This window comes from Oryx dammah, unplaced genomic scaffold (assembly GCF_014754425.2).
Source record: "Oryx dammah isolate SB20612 unplaced genomic scaffold, SCBI_Odam_1.1 HiC_scaffold_16, whole genome shotgun sequence".
NCBI lineage: Eukaryota > Metazoa > Chordata > Mammalia > Artiodactyla > Bovidae > Oryx > Oryx dammah.
Genome location: NW_024070200.1, coordinates 56,292,236 through 56,311,547, shown reverse-complemented (window position 1 = coordinate 56,311,547; position 19,312 = coordinate 56,292,236). Strand labels below are relative to the sequence as shown.

The window sequence follows — 19,312 nt, the reverse complement described above, 5'->3', positions numbered from 1 at the left end:
TAGTTGCTCAGTCATGCCCGACTCTTTGCGACCCCATGGACTGCAGCCCACCAGGCTCCTGTGTCCATGAGATTTTCCAGGCAAGGATAATGGAGTGGGTTGCCGTTTCCTTCTCCAAGGGATCTTCTTGACCCAGGGATCGAACCCAGGTCTCCGTACTGCAGGCAGATTCTTTACCGACTGAGCTACAAGGGAAGCCCTATAGACCCTCTAATCCCTTCTACTGAATTACATTACTGTTCTTTCACCAGGACCACTCCAGGAGTCTTGCCTGGTGAATCCCATGGACAGAGGAGCCCTGTGGGCTACAGTTCATGGGGTGGCAAAGAGTTGGACACAACTAAGTGACTAACATTTTCACTTTCAGTAATCAGATGGTATCTGAGAGCATAAGTCGATATTATTTCACTTTCAAAATTATCTCGGATTGTTCTTTGACTGTATCCTTCCACATGGATTTAAAAATCAGTTTGTAACATTCTACAAAATTCTTGGTGAAATTTTATTGGAAGAGCCTTTAATATACTTATCAATTTGAAGAGAACTGACATCCTGATATTGACCTTCTGAATTATAAGGAATGTTTATTTCTCCATATACTCAGGACTTCATCCTTTTTACTTCTTTTTTACATAATGATTTTGCATATGTGTTATTATTTTTTGGAAAGTAATTTAAGAGTTTTGATACTATTATGAATGGGATGATTTTCAAATTTATATTCTTTAGTTGGTTACTTACTTCTAGTTATAGGAACACTGATTTATATGTTTTTCACATTATTTATGAGCCCTCTTATTACTTGTAGGGAATTGAAAATACATCATTTTGGAGATCTGGTGTGTAAAATACTATAAACTGTAAATTATGACATTTTCCTTTAGCATCCCAATCTATATGTTATTTATGTTTTCTTTTAGTGCTAAACCTCTATGCATTTTTTAATGAGTAAGTATAGAATTTTTGAAATACATTACTGATACCTTCCAGTATATTAACTGGATGGGCTTTAACAGCTTTATTATTTCATAATATATAGATTCCTCTAATTTTCTAGGTGTTTAAAGGTTTCTTTTTCTTTTTTTTTTTTTGGTCATTCTTTTATTTTATTATGAACAACACAGAGAAAAGTTGAGAAAATAGTACAGCAATTTCTCTACTATGTAAAACTAGTAATTTTCTTCATTGTTACCTATTTCCCTTTCCCTGTTCTTAAAGTTCTTTTAAGATAAGAGGTTTTAATTATATTCTAAAGGGTTACTATTTCTTAATGTCTATCTACTGGATAAGTAGAATTTTATTGTTCTTTCAAATTGCAAAATATAATTTCAAGTAAAAAGAGGCTGACCTAAAACTATTGAGAAAAAATAGGAAACAACATATTTTTATTTTCTTCATCATCAACTATTTATATTATGTCTTGAACACAATTACTTTTACATGAACTGAAACTAGAGGGATGGCTGTGTTAGACAAACACCTCATTTATCATATTTGTCTTCCCAGGTATTGGTAAGTAAGCCCAGAAAGTGTTTTACAAAAAAAAAAAGAGTCATTTAAATATCACATTCAAAGGACTTGAAATTCTTTAAGAGTGAGAAACTAGTACCTTTAGAAACATTTTTTAAATCAATGCATGAACTAGTACCTTTAGAAACATTTTTAAAATCAATGCGTAATTTTTACTTCTCTAATGATGGATTAAATTCCTTAACAACATCATTTAGCAAAAACAGAAACCCTTTAGGACTGGAGGAGAGACAAAGTATTTGAGAGTATGAAACAAAGTTAATAAATTTTTCAGAGGAGTTGAAACCTTGGACAAAGAACTCAGATCTGCATGGGGTCACATGAATAATTTTTGCATCTTTCACTCAGGGAGAGTTGAAGACACAGAGATGGCACCAGTTGGTTAAAACTCAATAGAAAAATCTGCCCGTTTTCTAAATGCCTACGAAGGATGTAGGCAAAGGAGTCAGCGACAATCAGGACCACCAGAAAACATACAAGCACACCAGAAGGGAGTAAGCAAAGGAAAAGACCAAATTCTGTATGTGAACTCTGCTAAAGTCTCTACCACACACATGGACCAGACTCAAAGGCCTCTAAACTGGGACCAAAGCTGCCACTCATAGCAGGTGTGACTGAATGTTCAGTCTGAGTCTAACAGAAGTAAACGCTTTCTTAAAAAACAAAATCAACCTTATCTGAAACAATGTAGGATAATTTAGTGTTTTTACCACAGAACCCTCTTAATGTCTAACATACAATTCAACATCATTTGACATACAAAGAATCAGGAGAATGGAATCATTATAAAGGAGCAGGCAACCAACAGATGTCAAGTTCAAGGTAATGTACATGTTAAAATTATCAGACAAGAACTTCAGGCCACCTATTAAAAATATGCTCAGTGAGATGAAGGAAAATGACATCATAATAAATAAGTTAGTAAATAAATGCACAAAATAATAAAAGGGAAAATTGTCCAACTAAAAAATAAACATCTCAAACTAAAAAAAAAAATCAGTAAGTATGTTCAGCATCAGAATTAAAAAGAAAAACTTAAGGAACTTGAAGAGATATCAAAAGAAATCACCTTATGTGAAAGAGAGAAAATAGTATGGAAATAAATGAATGGACTCTTACTGCTCATTGAATAATCTCAAAAGTTCTAATATAGATATTCAGAATCTCAGAAAAAGAGGGAAGTTAGAGACATATGTAAATAACTAATGGTTGAACACTTCCTAGAGAACTTCCAGCAGAATAAATTCTAAGAAAATCAGCCTTAGGCAAATAAATATATATATTTATATATACATATTATATATTAATATACATATATTAGTTGCTCAGTTGTGTCTGACTCTGCAACCCCATGAGTGTAGCCCACCAGGCTCCTCTTTCGATGGAATTCTCCAGGCAAGAAAACTGAAGTGCACCTCTTGCATTGGCAGGTAAAAGAACTATTTGCCATAGCTCTTTGGTAAAGAACCTGCCTGCCAGTGCGGATTTAAGAGTATGCAGGTTTGATCCCTGGGTCAGGAAAATCCCCTGGAGGAGGGCATGGCAACCCACTCCAGTATTCTTGCCTGGAGAATCCCGTGGACAGAGGAGCCTGGTGGGCTACAGTCCACAGGGTCCCACAGAGGCAGACAAGACTGAAGTGACTTAGCATGCATGTATATATTTATCATAATCACAGTTCTGAAAAACAAAACTGATGAAATTCTGAAACCAACTAAAGATAAATGCCACATTATGTACATGAACTTAACAATCTGAATGTTCATGGATTTCACATCAGAAACCATGGAGGCAAGGAGAAGTACAACAGCAATTTTAAAGTGTTAGGTAAAAGCAAAAGCAAAATTGTCAACCCAGGATTCTATATCCAATGAAAATATCTTTCAGGAGTGAGGGTGAAATAAAGATTCAGATAAGTGAAAATTAAAATAATCTTTCACCAGCATATGTGAACAACAATAAAAACTAAAGGATTTCTTCAGAATAAGGGAAATGAACCCTAATGGAACTCAAACTTCAGGAAGAAATGAACATTAGAAATGGTAGATAAATAGGTAGATATACAAGACAAGTTTTATTTCCTTTAGAACTCATATGATTGTTCAAAGCTATGCTTATAGCATCCTGATGGTGTTTATACTGTATTTAGATGTAATACAAGACATATGAAAACTGAAATAAAAAGGAGGGTAGGGATAGGTGGACAAATGTAGTTAGATGAGTTGCAATATTTCTATAGTTTAGGTGAAATGATAAAATTTTAACCCCAAATTGGGTATCAAAAGTGGAAATTACACACACACTCAAACATACTTGCATAAATGTATTTAATCTCTAGAACAATCACCAAACAACAAGCAGAGAATAGATAAAAAGTCAACAGATGAATTAAAACAGAATTCTAAAAGATGAGAAGATGGAATAAGAGATGTAGAACATTCTATTGGAGGGAAAGTTTCACAACTAATTTTATGAAGCCAGCTGTACCATGATATGAAACACTGACAAAACCATTAAGACAAAATGAATTATAGGCAAATATGCAACAGAACAAAGATGAAAGAATCCTTAATAACAACAAATCAAATCAAAAAATACATAAAAACATATACTACAGTGTAACCAAGGAGAATATGGCCCAAGAATGTAAGATTTATTTCACATTAAAAACAAATATAATCTACCATATTAACAGAATAAAGGAGAAAAAACATTCAATTATTTCAATAGACGTGGAAAAAAATTGACAAAAAATTCAACACTATTAACAAACAATGAATACAAGAAAAATTATCTTGATCTGAGAAAGGACACTTAACAAAAATCTTATAGTTACTGTATTTGATCATATTTGGCAACAGTTTGTTGTCTATAAATTATGCTTTAAGAAGCTGATTTTAAAAAATACCTACTAAGAAGAAAACACTTAGGCATGCAGCCATATTAGTATGTCTCAAAAACACACTGAGTGAAAGAAGTCTTATACAAAAAAGAGCACAAACTATATAATTCCACTTAGATCAAGTTACAGAACAGACAAAATGATTCTATGATGAGGATAACTGCACCATCTCCTTCAAAAATTAGGAACAAGGCAAGGGTATCTGTTCTCACTACTCCTATTCAGTACTGAATTGTATGTTCCAGCCACTGTAATAAAGGAAAATATATGAAATAAAAGGCACAAGTATCAGAAAGGATAAAAGCAAAACCGTCACTCTTTATAGATGACCTGACTTTTACATAGAAAATGTTAAGGAATCTACAAAGCAAATGCTAAAAATAACAATTAAATGCAGCAGTCAGAGAGTATAAAGTTACTTAAAAAAAATCAATTATATTTTTAATACCAGAAGCAAAAATCTGAAAAATAAAACAAGATTTTTCATTTACAGTAGAATCAAAATCCATAAAATACAAGGAAATAAGATACACAAAATGAGAGCAAGACCACTACACTGGAAATTATAAAGTATTACTGAGGAACATTATAGGACACCTAAAGAAATGTATAGAAATGCCACTAGTTCATGGATTTTAAGACTCAATACTGTTAATATGATAGTACTCCACAAATTGATCCTCAGAAGCAAGCAATCCCAATTTTGAAGAAATTGACAAGCTGCTTCTGAATATTATATATGGGAATATTAAATGACAGAATAGTCAAAGCAATTTTAAAAAATGAAGCTAACAGAGTTTATTATAAATTGATACAGTAATAGAACAGAGAATACAATCAACATATATCAATATATAATTATTTCTAAATCACTGCCCATTCAAAAAGATACACGTACCCCAATGTTCCCAATGTTCACTGTAGCACTGTTTACAATAACCAGGACATGGAAGCTACCTAAATGTCTATCAACAGAGGAACAGATGAAGAAGCTGTACATATATAGAACTGAGTATAACTCAGTCATAAAAAGAAACAAAACTGGGTCATTTATCGTGATGTGCATGAACCTAGAGTCTGTCATACAGAGTGACGTCAGAAAGAGAAAAACAAATATCGCATATTAATGCATATATATGGAGTCTAGGGAAACGGCACTGATGAACCTACTTGCAGGGCAGGAACAGAGATGTAGACGGAGAGAAGGGACTTGTGGACTCACAAGGGGAAGGTGGGGGTGGGATAAACTGAAAGAGTCGCCCTGACATTTACACACCACCGTGCAAACAAGAGGCATCTAGTGGGGAGCTGCTGCATACAGAAGGAGCTCATCTTGGCTCTCTGTGATGAGCAAAGCAGTGGGATGGGGGTGCCGGGGTGCGGGTGGGAGGGAGGTCCAAGAGGGAGGGCTATATATAGATATAGCTGATTTACTTTGTTGTACAATAGAAACTAACACAAATTGTAAAGCAATTATACTCTAGTAAAAAAAAATAATAAAACATTGCCAAGGTAATTCAATGGGAGAAATGAGAGTTTTTTCAATAAATGGCCCTGAAATGACTGAATATATATATGGAAAACAAAAATCACTATTCCTTACCAGACAAAAATTAACTCTAAATAAATCATAATATCTAAAACTAAACACTAAAACTTCAAAACATCTAGGAAAAAATTATGAGAAAAACCTCTAGCATAAGGAGGGGTAAGTCAAAGATTTCTTAGGGCACAAAAAGCAGAACAAAATAATGTAAATAAGTGAAAAAAATAAACTATTAAAGTTATTCTTCCGTTTTCTCTTTGGAAGACACTGTTAAGAAATGAAAAAAGTCACAAAATGGGAGAAAATATTTTCTATACATGTACTGAAAGAGAACATGTATCTGGAATATATAAAGAATTACTACAACTTGGTATGAAAACATCTCAATAAAAATTGGCAAAATATTTGATTCCAAAAACTGTGGAATATTACATGACAGTTTCTCAGAAAGTTGTGCATACACCTCTGTGATTCTGGAGTGATTCAAATATCACTCTGGCACGTCACAAGAACATACCACAAAGATACAGGGTGGAAGCGCACGTTGCATTTAGAAAGCTATTGCAATGATCCAGGTTAAAGTTAACTGTGGCTTAGAACCATGCTGGTAGCAGTGCAATCAGTGAAAAGTGGCCACGTTACTCTATTTAGAAAGTAGACCCAGAGGATTTTCAGGCAGTTTGAATGAGAAGACAAAAATGGACTCATCAAGGATAATACTGAATTGTGGGGCTTGACAAACTGGAAGCCTGGAAGGGTTCATTAATGGAGATATAAGTCTGTGGGAAGAGCAGGTTCGGAGAAGGGGGGTCTGAGGCACCTATTAGACATCTGGGTGGAGACAGAGAGTAGACAATGGATAGAAGGTTTGGAGTTCAGATAAGAGGCTAATGCTAGAGACATAAGTTTGCATATTATCAGCATCCAGATGGTGTTTAAAGGTTTCAGGCTGGGTAATTTTAACAAGGAAATAATCATTGAGAGAAATGGCTCAGAAGTGTAGTGATCCCTAGGAAAGTACACATTTACGAGTTGGAGGGGATTAAAAGGAATCAGAAAAGGATACTGAGGAGCAGTCAGAGCAAAAGAGATAGTGTAGGAGACTGCGCTGTCCTAGGAAACAAGATAAACAAAGGTCTTTAAAGAGGAGGGCAAGAAAAGGTGGCTCAGAGGGTAAAGACTCTGCCTGCAGTGCAGGAGATCCGTGTTGGATCCCTGGCTCAGTAAGATCCCCTGGAGGAGGGCAGGCAAACCACTCCAGTATTCTTGCCTGAAGAATCCCATGGACAGAGGAGCCTGAGGGACTACAGTCCATGGGGTCACACAGAGTCACGACTCTGGGTGAGTGAGTGAAGTGAAATCGCTCAGTCGTGTCCAACTCTTTGGGACCCCATGGACAGTAGCCTGCACCAGGCTCCTCTGTCCATGGGATTTTCTAGGCAAGAGTACTGGAGTGGGTTGCCATTTCCTTCTCCAGGGAATCTTCCCAAGCCAGGGATCGAACCCAGGTCTCCCACATTGATAGACAGACACTTTACTGTTGAGCCACTGGGGAAGTCCAATACTTAACATTAAATTTCTAAATAAGATGGTCACTGGAAACTGATCCCTGGTGATTTGAAATGAGCAGTTGATGAGAGTGATAAAACAAAAATCAGATAAAAGTGAGTTTAAGAAAGAACAGAGAACTGTGATTAGTGACAACTCTATGAAAGAGCGGAGAAGGCAATGGCACCCCACTCCAGTACTCTTGCCTGGAAAATCCCATGGACGGAGGAGCCTGGTAGGCTGCAGTCCATGGGGTCGCTAAGAGTTGGACACGACTGAGCGACTTCACTTTCACTTTTCACTTTCATGCATTGGAGAAGGAAATGGCAACCCACTCCAGTGTTCTTGCCTGGAGAATCCCAGGGACGGGGAAGCCTGGTGGGCTGCCGTCTCTGGGGTCGCACAGAGTCAGACACGACTGAAGCAACTTAGCAGCAGCAGCAGCTATGAAAGAGTTTGTTATAAAGGAGAACAGAGAGGGACTTCCCTGGTGGTCTAGTGGCTAAGACCCTGCACTCCTAATGCAGGGGACCTGGGTTCGATTCCTGGTCAGGGAACTGGATCCCACAACGCTGAAACTAAAGATCCCACGGGCTACAAGATCATGCATGCTGTAACTAAAAAAATAGATCATGCATGCCACAACAAAGATCAACAATACTGCCTGCTACAACTAAAAGCTAGCACAGTCTAAGAAGTAAGAGCAGAGAAACAGGGTGGAAGAGGATATAGCAGGGACCAGGAGAGAGAGGGAGGGAAAAAATGACGCTGTAGGAGGCAGAAGAAAGAAGAGCTGGAACAATATTTTTGAATCACTGGGTAGCGGTGTGATCCAGTATATGGACAGAGAGTTGGTCATAGGAAGCAACAATTCAGTGATTATAACAGGCACAGATGTTGGTAGGCAGAGAGGCAGGCATGGCAGGGGCAAGCCAGCAGTAAATGGGCACGTGTCAACCCCGGTCATGATCTGAGTGAGGACAGGGAGAAGGTATGAGAAAAGTGGGGCAGGAGTCATAAAATACTTAAGAATATAGGACAACCGCTCAAAGAGATGTAACATCGATGTCAGGAGGTACTGGCTGTTTTCCTCTACCCACGCTTACCTGAGGTTTTGCTGATCAAGTATAATGAAGGTAGAGAAGGCAAGGAGATTATTTTTAAAATGGACCATGGAGGGCTTCTCTGGTGGCTCAGTGGTAAAGAATCCATCGGTCAATGCAGGGCGACACAAGTTCGATCCCTGATGTGGAAAGACCCCACGTGCCTCGGAAAAACTAAGCCCATGTGCCGCAATCACTGAGCCTGCGCTCTCCGGCCGGGGCGTCCGCTACTGACCATGTGCCGCAATCACTGAGCCTGTGCTCTCGGCCCCGAGGCGTCCACTACTGACCACGTGCTGCAATCACTGAACCTGCGCTCTCGGGCCGGGGTGTCCGCTACTGACCACGTGCCGCAATCACTGAGCCTGCGCTCTCGGCCCCGAGGCGTCCGCTACTGACCACGTGCCGCAATCACTGAAGCCCGTGAGCCCTGGAGTGAGACGAGCCGCTGCAACTCGAAGCCCACGCACCACAACCAGAGAGAGTGTCTGCTCTCTGCAACTACAGAAAAGCCTGCACAGACAACGAAGACCCAGCACAGCCAATACACAGATAAAATGGTTTAAAAAATGGATCATGGAAACTGGGCTGCATTTTCGCTGAGAAACAACATGAAGACAATAAAATATAAACACAATGGTTGTTATTAACTAACAGGTTAAAAACAGAAGAGAACTAACAGAAAGGAAAATTATTGGACTAAGAAATAATTCCAAAGAAGTTCTTCAGAATGTATAGGACAGAAACAAAAATACAGATATATGAATGGTCAAAGAAGGTCTAAGACAACACCTGATGGGTGTTGAAGGAGCAAAGAATTAATGAGAACAGGAAAGCAATATATGAAGATAAAACACCTGAGGATTTTTCAGAATTGTTGAAATATATCAAATGGGAAGATCCAAATAAATCCTTAGTAGGATAAATTAAGAGGTATTTTGGGCTTAAAAATATCACAGTAGAACTGAAAAATACTTGGGGAAAAAAGTAGAAACATTTACAAGCAGCTAGAGAAAAAAGACAATTCACCTGTGACGAGAAAGTAATATAAGTGACTTTATATCTCAATGCAACAAACAAAACAAGAGAGCAGAAAAAAGTAACATATATACACTTTCAGCTTTCCAATTCAAAAACTTGTACCTAGCAAATTGTCTTAAGAGTAAAGCAGAGACTTTTTCAGAAAAGCATGAGCCAGCAGTGCTTATTACCTGAAGATTCACTCATGAAAGTACATATAATAGATTTATTTCAAAGACAAAGGAAAACCGTTCCTGATATCAAAAGGCTGAATGTGAGAATGTATGTGCTCGAAAGCAATAGTAAATGTGCATACCAATCTAAATAAACATGGACTTATTAGAAAGGTCTAATGTAGGTGTGCTGAAACAATTTAAAATGGGGACAGCAGATGTCCATAAACTGGGAAAGGTACGGGTTGATTTTAAGAAATTCTAAGACACTCTTGTTGTTAAGTCTGTATGTTAAGTAGACATGTAAACCAGCTTTTCACTATGGAGCTGAGCTTTATCTCATTCTTTCTGCATAAAACAATATCACCCACCAAAAACAAATGGAACCCCCTCCCCCCACCAAACAACTGTGAAAACTCAATAACCTATACAGACTCTGTTTGAAGACATTCGAGGGAAACAAAGGCATCCATGATCTGAGGGGACAAGATCAAGGGTAACAGGCAAATGTAGTAAGGTACATCTTAGTTTGCCACTGCTTTGACTTCTTTATAGAGTTTTTGTTACATTTTATTTTTGCCAATTCACTAAGACATAGCACACAGGAGCAGTTTAGAGCATGCTCCGATCTTAATTATCTAGGGAGGTAAGGGTGCAAGGAAACTATGGCAGCCAGAACTTGAGGAACAAAAGGAACAGCAGAGATTCAAGCCTGCCATTCGAATGCATGTCTCCATGAGAAATTTACTGTTTCTAGCATGTGTGCTTTGGAGAAGGCAATGGCACCCCACTCCAGTACTCTTGCCTGGAAAATCCCATGGGCAGAGGAGGCTGGTAGGCTGCAGTCCATGGGTCGTGAAGAGTCGGATACGTCTGAGCAACTTCACTTTCCCTTTTCACTTTCATGCATTGGAGAAGGAAATGGCAACCCACTCCAGTGTTCTTGCCTGGAGAATCTTAGGGATGGGGGAGCCTGGTGGGCTGCTGTCTATGGGGTCGCACAGAGTCGGACACGACTGAAGTGACTTAGCAGCAGCAGCAGCAGCAGCAGCAGCAGCACGTGTGCTTAGGATGAAAAACTGAGGCCAAGCAGAATATGAGAACCAAAAGTTTTTGGCAATCTCCCTGAGTTGGGGAATAAAAACTGGAGGTTAAGGACTCTTAAAAAGGAAGGGGTCTAGTAAACACTACAGGATTTTATTAAGACTCCTGAAGGACTATGCACTAAGCAAAGGGATAAAACCAGAATAAACCAGTCCTCAAGATGCTTGAAATCCTATCTTGGGTCATCATTACAATCCCTAATTGGATGATTCTGATTTGCTAGATCCTCATTCCCTTCTCTATATTCTCCTTGGTGGAAAATAATACATTCCATATCCTCTAAAGTGTTTTAATAAATTTTATCCAGTATTTGATTAAAAAAATAATTTACAATGATCAAGATTAAAAAAGCAATGGCCAAAAATCAAGTGAAAAATGGACAATGAGAACAAAAAGCTAATTTAGAGTTAGAGTTACCAGATTTATATTTTAAAATAGCCATGATTAATATGTATGTATTTGTACCATAATTTGTAATATATATGGGCTTCCCTGGTGGATCAGATGGTAAAGAGTCTGCCCGCAATGTGGGAGACCTGGGTTCAATCTCTGCGTTGGGAATATCCCCTGGAGGAGGGCATGGCAACCTACTCCAGTATTCTTGTCTGGAGAATCCCCATGGACAGAGGAGCCTGGTGGGTTATACAGTCCATAGTGTTGCAAAGAGTCAGACATGACTGAGTGACTAAGCACAGCATAGCACATGCAATATATATAGATGGATATGCATATATGAATATATGTACCATACTAATATATACATGAATGGATTTTAAAAAACTATGGAGAATATCAGCAGAGAACTGGTATCTATAAAATAGAGTCCAGTGGAAACCAAAAAGAAATTTTTTTTAAGATAAGTAAAACGAAGACCTTGCTAAATGAATTTAATAGCTGAGCAGAAAAGAGAGCATTTGTGATTTGGAGTATTAGTAGAAAATACCTATACTTAAAGCAGATATAAACATGATAATAAAACACAGCAAAAAAGATATATAGCACATTTATAAAGGTTTAATTTATAGGTAAAAACTTGAGAGTCCAGAAAGAGATAAGAGAGAAACAGAAAAAAGCTATAAATGATATTGAATTAGAATGTCTAAAAATCTAACATATAAGCTGTGAAGTTGCAGATTTAAAGAACCTCAAATAGGATGAAGGAGGGGAAAAATCACATGCAGGCAGTTCATAGTAAAACTGCACATAATTCATGACCAAAAGAAAGTGGAAAGGCAGATAGTGAGGTTTAAAAAAAAAATCACATTTACTCTGCAATGAACAACAATCTAAATGGTAACTGATTTTTCACCAGGAAAGATAACAGCCAAAAGACAACTGTAAAGAATCTGTATAATATAGGATTTATCTGCTCCTTGAATGTTTAGAAAAACCCTGTCTCTACAGTTTCCAGGGCCTATGTTTTGTTTTCTGGTGACATTAAACCACTGATTGAATTATTTAGTGGGTACAGGACTATTCAAGTTCTTATTATTTTTCAGTCACTTGGATACACTGCTCTATAAGTTTCACCTCTTTCATACATGTTTCATCATTTTAAGCATAAAACTTCATAATATCCTCTGTGTGTTTAATCTCTGCCTCATTTGAAATATCTCCCCTTCAGTGCCTGCTGTTATTTATTTTGTGTAATCTTTGTACATTGAAAACTCTCAGAAAAGAGTAACTTGTTTTGTTAGTTTTTAAGAGACAGCTTTTAATTGTTATTTATTTTATTTTATTTTAGCCATACAGATTCCTCAACCAGGGATTGAACCTGTGTCCACTGCAGTGGAAAGTGTGGTATCTTAACCACTGGACTTCCAGGAAAGTCTCTGTTATTCCTTTTCATTTTACACATATATTCTACTTCAGTGATTTTTCTCTTATTTTTACTTCCAGTTAATTTGGCTTCCTTTTGCTTTTCTTTTTCAGTGGTGTGATTTTGAAAGCTAACTCAATCATTGTGATTCTGACTTAATTTTCTATATTGGTTTGGTCTTGTTCTTTGTTCCTATAAAACACAACATGTCAATTCTGTTATGTGGACAGTGAAATATTAAGAAGAGCCTAGGCATTCTTGAAGAGCAAAAACAAATTGGGAAGGACAATGCTCAGTTCAAATGATGCTGTGTAACATCGGTACAGGTGTAGACAAGAGGCCAGTGAATGGAACGGACAAGTCCACCTGTATAAGGTAAACTGATTTATGATCTTGTGGAATTGTAGGTCTCTGAGGAAAAGCAGAATGTTTAAGAAATGGTACTGGATCAGTTGGTACCCAGAATATAAAAATGAAATCTACTTAACAGCAGATTTTAAAATTTAATATCAAAAGTAAAACCATAAATAATGTAAAGAGCATCTTGATGACTTTTAGGCTGGGAACAATCCCTCAGTAATGACATAAAATGCCCACGCCATATCAAAACTAATTAATAAATTTGACATTAAATATAAGAATTTGGTTCATCAAAAAACACAGTGGGGAAAAAACAAGCCACAAAATTGGAGAAGATATTTCTATTCCAATTTCTATGTAGATTATATAAAACACTTCTACAAATCAATAAAAAAAGGTAAGAGGGAGGAGAAAATTAGTCAAAAGGAGACAAAAGTCCCCAAACATATAAATATTATTAGTAATGAAGGAAATGGGAATTAAAATCACACCAAAGTGTGACTTAACTCCTCAGATTGACACGATTTTGAAGTTACAGCATGTTAAGAGTTTTCTAAGATGCAGAGCATTGATAACTTTTATTGGATGCTAATGGTTCAGTAACCTGGGAAATGGCTGGCAGCAACGAATTAAGCAGAATGCATATATCAGATAATATGCATATTCATTCCTAGGTATAAACTTGGGAACAGTGGGTCTCAAACTTTAGCATGCAGGAAAAATGCCAGAGGACTGGTGGAGACAGAATAAATCTCTGGACTCTAGCCTAAGTTCCTGGTTCAGCAGGTTTGGGGTGGGGCCCCAGAAATTCACTTCATCAAAGTTCCTGGGTGATGGTGTTTCTGCCCTCTCAGCACCACATCCTGGGGGCCACTGTTCTGAACCATGGCACGTGTCCACCAGATGAAATGTCCAAGGTTTACAAAAACACTTTTCATAACAGCCAAAATACTAGCAACCAACCAATCAAAACTCCCAACCAAGCCTGCAAGCAATTCAAATGTGCTTCTAGAGTAGAATGGGTAAATAACTTAGGTATCAAGTTAAAATATCATATAGAATGAAAATACTTGAAGGTCACATATTGACCACATGGATGCAGGTCAGAAAGTGAGTGAATTGATTTGCAAGTCACAGAGAAAGACCTATAAGTATTACATGATTCCTTTATAAAGTCTTAAAAAAGCAGACAAAATTGAATTACACTGTTCAAAGATAGATGGAAAGGTGGTAAAACCACAATGAGTAAATGACACAACATTCAGTGCCACTGTTACCTCTGGGGATAAAGGAAGAAGGATTCAGTAGTAAAGAGGCGGAGGCTGATCCTGAAGTATGAAGTGGCAGATTTCTAAAGCAGTAAGAGCTTTCATTTTTTAAGCTGGGTGGAAGTAGACAAGGGGGCTTCCTGGGTGGTGTGGCAGTGAAGGGACTGCCTGCCAGTACAGGAGGTGCAAGAGATGTGGGGTCAGGAAGATCCCCTGGATGAGGAAACGGCTACCCACTCCAGTGTTCTTGCCCGGAAAATCCCATGGACAGAGGAGCCTGGCAGCTACAGTCCATGGGGTCACAAGGGTCAGACATGACTGAAGTGCCGAAGCTCTGCCCAGGGGTACAGACCCAGGTGCCCACAGGGGTCAGGGTAAAATATAAAGTACAGGAAGCCCGGGTGTCAGACCAGAAGGAATGGGGGCGACCAGGGTACACTCAGACTGCAACTCTTTTCCAACTACAGCTGTTTTCATGTGAGATTAGGATTAGGTTTGATGTTAACCAGTGCTCAGATTTTTCAAAAACTCAAGATCGGAGTGAACTGCTAATGTGTGCAACTTGGACGGAACTGAAAGCCATTATAGTCAGTGGGAAAAATGCACCTGTGAAGGTTACCTAATATAAGACTCCTCTGTATGACAGCCGAGAAATGACAAAATTATGATGATGGGTAAGTGGTTGCCAGGGCTACAGCTGGGGTGTGTGCACATTAAGGGGTAACGCAAATGAGCTTTTCACGATGCTAGAACTTTCCTCGAGACACAGGGAACAAGGCACTGAGAAGGAAAACATAGGCCAGTTTGTGGAAAGACCTGTATGTCACGGTAGTAAGTTGAAGATGTGATCCTCAACTAAATGGAAATTTGTTAACAAATTTTTAAAGAGAATAATAATAAGACCAAATACTTAGCTAGATAGTTCTAGTAGGGAAGTGCCCTTAATTATGGAAACGTGTATGTGTGTGCCACGTGCTCAGTCGTGTCTGACTCTGCAACTCCATGGACAATACCCTGCCAGGTTTCTCTGTCCATGGAAATTTCCAGGCAAGAATAGTGGAGTGGGTTGCCATCTCCTCCTCCAGGCAACCTTCTGGAACCAGGGATGGAACCTGGCTTTCCCATATCTCCTACACTATAGGAGGATTCTTTATGCACTGGGAGTCCTCAGGGTAACACTGATGGGAATGGGGTAAGGAAATGAGAAACAGAAAAATTCTATGAACAGAAATGGCCAAGGCAAATGGGAAAAATCACTTTTCTGGGATGATGAAGGGTGGTGTTATACAAAGAATATAGACTGTTTTGGTTCTTTAAACATGGATTCCCTCGTGGCTAAGCTGGTAAAGAATTTGCCTGCAATGCAGGAGACCTGGGTTCGATCGCTGGGTTGGGAAGATCCCCTGGAGAAAGGAAAGTATTGAGGCCCTGGGGTCACAAAGAGTCAGACATGACTGAGCCACTTTCACTTTCACTTTTAAACATGGATTAGACTTTGATTCACTGCAGGAAATCAGGTATGGAAATGCCATGGATCTTATGCCCAGTAACATTCACTTACTAGGAATTACTTCTGAGTCTTAGACAGAACTTCAAGTCACTCCTTGTCCCCTTAGCCCATCTATTCTTCTCTCTGCTGGGGTTCTGATACCCAAGATCTGCTGTGTGGAGAGGGACACAGCTTCCTGCTAGATGTCTGACCCACCTGCCACCCCCAGTTATACACTATCAGCCACAAGGTAACAGATTGAGCAAGTCATAAACACCAACAATCTTTCAAGTTACTAATCACATGTGACTTCTGTATATTTGTAACTACAATCCTCTCAGCCAATCTCAGATAAAAATTCCATAATATATAAACTCTTCCCCCCTCCTCCCAAACATATACTAAGTTAATTTCTATGCAAGGAACCAGCACTTGCTTCAGAAACCCTTATCTACAAGAAAACAACATGAATAGAAGACAGTCATAATAGGTTGTGATAGGCAGAATAATGGTACCCCAAAGATATCCACATCCTATTCCCCAGATCCTTTGACTGTGTTACACTGCAAAGCGGAATAAAGATTACTGATGGAGTTAAGGCTGCTGATCATCTGACATTAACACAGGGATATCACCATGAATTATTTGGTTGAGTCTAATATAATCAGAGAGTCTTTAAAAGTGGAAGATGGAGGCAGAAAAAAAATTCAGGAAATGATGTGAGGGCAGAAGCAACGTCAGAGTGCTGCCATGTAAGCACTTAACCTTGTGCCCTTGCTGCATCTAACGATGGGAGAAGGTGCCATGAGCCAAGGGCAGCCTCTAGAAGCTGGAAAAAGCAAAGGGAACATATTCTTCCCAGAATGGCACACAGCCTCTCCAACATTTGATTTCAGTGCAGTGAGACCATGTATTTCTGACCTCCATCCAGAAGAGGAAGATAAAAAATTTGTGTTGTCTTAAGCCACTCATGTGTATGGTGACTTGTAGCAGTAGAACTAATAAAGTAGTAAAATGTAAAAGATGTGAACACACCTAGGGAAAGATTTTTTGATAGACTGACTGGAAAAACAGTTCTACATCTTTGGAAGGAAGCAGTGGTCTAGGAGAGAATGTGTTCTTCCCAGTCTAGTCTCCATCTAGAAAGACTTAAGAGGAAGATAGCACCAACCAAAGAAGAATGACTTTGGCAAGCCTCAAAATGTCCTTTCCTGCTCAGACACTCAGTTTTCTCCTCTGTCTTCTAATAAACCTTTGTATTTCAACCTGGACTTCTACGTCATGCTTAGCTTACAGTAATGCACATAGGTGGTGGTTATGGTGGAGTCACTAAGCTGTGTCTGACTCTTGCGACCCTATGGACTGTAGCCCACTACATTTCTCTGTCCGTGGGATTTCCCAGGCAAAAATACTGGAGTAGGTTGTCAAGCCCTCCTTCACGGGATCTTTCTGACCCAGGGATCAAACCTGCGTCTCCTGAATTACAGGCAGATTCTTCACCGCTGTGCCCCCAGGGAAGTCCAATACACCAAGGGAGTTTACCAGATCAACACTGATTAACTGCCTAATTTCTTGGGCATTGGAATATACCATTTCTGGTGCTTGTTTGGTATTGCCTTTATTTCTATAAGACATACAATGATCTGGTCAGTTCATTGGGAGAAAAATCAAACTGGGTATCTTATCTTGTCTAATCTTAGTGACAAAACTTCATCAATCAACTCTAGATTTAGGTAAGAATAATCACAAGGGGCAGTTTATTCTCAATACTTTTGTAGAAAGATATCTGTATTATGTGTTTCTTGCTTTTATTATCCTCTATTACTGTTTACATAAACAATGCATGTAATTTCCAAACTGCCGATGGCACAATTACATTAACTGAGTATTTCTATGAAGAATGTAACTTACTCCATTCTGATTTAAGAGGACATCTCTACATAGAAAGCCCACATAGTACTAATATGAAATATGAATTAAAGACTTTTAGACTGTATTTTTCTAGATAGAGAGTTTTTGTTAACATTCATTTTCCCCTCTTGACTGTGTAATGGGATTTTTGAAAACATGAAAAAAAAAATTCTAACTTGCATTTATGCACATGTTTCTTACTAAAATACATCATCTTTCCCCTCTTTTAAATATAAAGTATTTATACAGATCCCATCATGTTACCAGCTACTCTACACTTTACATTTCTTGATGATTCTACATAAATGGGAACAAGTCAGACAAGTACCCATAGCCTAATAAAAATCCCCACGCTACTCACAAAAGCAGAACAACTAGTTTTAAAAATAGAAAAGCACTAAGTTAAATGCTGTGGTGGATTCATGTCAATCTATGCCAAAACCAATACAGAATTGTAAAGTAAAAATTAAAAATAAATAAATAAATTAAAAAAAAAGAAAGAAAAAAAAAAAGAAAGAAAAAAAAACAAACATGTAATGTGCTGTAACTATTGGCTTTTTCCCCTAGAATGATAATTCCATAATGATCATAATATCTAGAACCAGATAATAAATTCCTCATTATGCGTTTTTGCCAAAGCTGGTAATTGAGCAGTAGAAAGTCTGATTTTGGTAAACACATCTTTCAGAGCCATCAGCAAAATATCTGCTCTGATTAAATGGAGGGAGGAAAAAAAATCGTCACACATTTATTTATTCCCCATAAATCTGGGCATTTCAAGGCGGTCAAGAAAAAATTATATTAAATGTACCGATAAGTGTCTCGCTCATTTCAGAGGCGTAATTATTGGCACTGTGGGCACCCTCGGTGGGAGAAGTCCAATGGGGCTCTAATTGTACTCTAAGTGGACAAAGCATTCTCTACAAGTGTTCGCTGACTTTGCTCACATGAACATCAAGCTGTAATTGTGACTAAAAACTTCAACTGAACGCTGAAGACTTATTCCTTCATATTCATAGAAAGATTGGATCAGAATGAATACAGGAAAAATGCTCCAGGTAATAAAGCTAGTGTATCTAATTAGCATTAGCACAGTGATGGAATAAAGCAGTTCACTGTATTAAGTTCCTCTACTTGCAGCTTTATTTCTGGCACTAAAATGAATCAGGGTTGCAATACATTCACATTAAGCCTGCAATAGCTCTGCACGTGTTCAATGTGCTTAAAATAGACTAAGGTGCCTTAATTCGGAAAGCCTCCAACAGGGATTAGTGAGGGATGCTCTTTATAGCAAAGGACAATTCCTTTAGGGAATGGAGTAAGAATGTCTTGGATGGTCTCCCATTACTCAGATCAACTACCTATCTGCTTAATCAAAAAGAAAATTGTGCTTGTTTCAGAGCCACTAACAAGAAAAAGGATGCCAAGTTTGGATCTTCCTTTCCTTTAAAAATGCTCTCAGGAGTCCTGAGTTTATTTTAATCCAAACAGATTTCTGACAACACGGGGCATCACTATAAACTGGGAAGAAACCTAAAA

The 19,312-nt window shown here is 38.2% G+C and overlaps 1 protein-coding gene, 1 long non-coding RNA gene and 1 other non-coding gene across 5 annotated transcripts in view; 1 reads left to right on the top strand and 2 right to left on the bottom strand.

The window, feature by feature from the left end:
- Positions 1-19,312, bottom strand: part of MCTP2 (multiple C2 and transmembrane domain containing 2) — a 205,245-nt gene that overhangs the window by 44,562 nt on the left and 141,371 nt on the right. The gene's annotated exons all lie outside the window — the stretch shown is intronic.
- LOC120875239 lies at positions 1,500-2,458 on the bottom strand. Its single transcript, XR_005723879.1, has 2 exons — positions 1,649-2,458; positions 1,500-1,609 (listed from the first exon to the last, which is right to left on the bottom strand). It is a non-coding gene; the product is annotated as an uncharacterized LOC120875239 (long non-coding RNA).
- TRNAR-CCU lies at positions 8,011-8,083 on the top strand. The gene has a single exon. It is a non-coding gene; the product is annotated as a tRNA-Arg (tRNA).